Source organism: Fragaria vesca, linkage group LG7, assembly GCF_000184155.1.
Source record: "Fragaria vesca subsp. vesca linkage group LG7, FraVesHawaii_1.0, whole genome shotgun sequence".
NCBI classification, from domain to species: Eukaryota; Viridiplantae; Streptophyta; class Magnoliopsida; order Rosales; family Rosaceae; genus Fragaria; species Fragaria vesca.
In genome coordinates, this window is record NC_020497.1 from 12,719,066 (window position 1) to 12,719,799 (window position 734).

Here is a 734-nt window from a genome sequence, read left to right on the forward strand (position 1 = left end):
TGGACTCATGAATCATGATCACCTAAAAATAACGGTTATACATCTCAACATCCTGGTAGTTCTCCACACTTAAATAATAGCAGAGATGTGAAAAAAAAAAAAACCACCTGAGAATATAGACGCGACGAAGCTGCATCACGCATCTTCCAGAGAGAAATTTGTGTAAATCAAGCACAAGCGATCAAATATCAATCTGGTTCTCACTAGTCTCAGGCGGAGTTTGTTCAAGTAAGTCTCTCAATTGTAGATCCTTGTGTAGGTATAGGATTATCTTCTTTCGCAAGTTGTTATTACATGCCTAAAATTATGGTATGTTTATGTTTTGCAGGGTGTTGCTATATCGCCCCAATTTTTTCTTCGCTTTATACATCCATTGTATTTATTGGCAACTGATCTGCAAAGCTTGGTTGCGAGTTTGTGTGAAGGTATGTTTTCTTTCTATCTATAGTCTGGAACTTGGATAGTTGATACTACCCATTATTGATTTCTTTCGCATTTGCATGTGCCTCTTGTTCCTATTTTTATTGTAACCAATGAGAAGCTTCTATTCCCAAGACATTCTTGTTCTTCCTTCTTTTGTTATATTTGTTTGAGATGTGAGTAATAAGTAACCATGGTGACTCGAGATATGATATGATTACACTTGTTTCTTTGTTTCTTATGTTTCTATCTTATTTTGTGTCAGAGAATTTCCTGCAACCTAGGCTCGTACTAATCCCCATTCTCGATTCAAG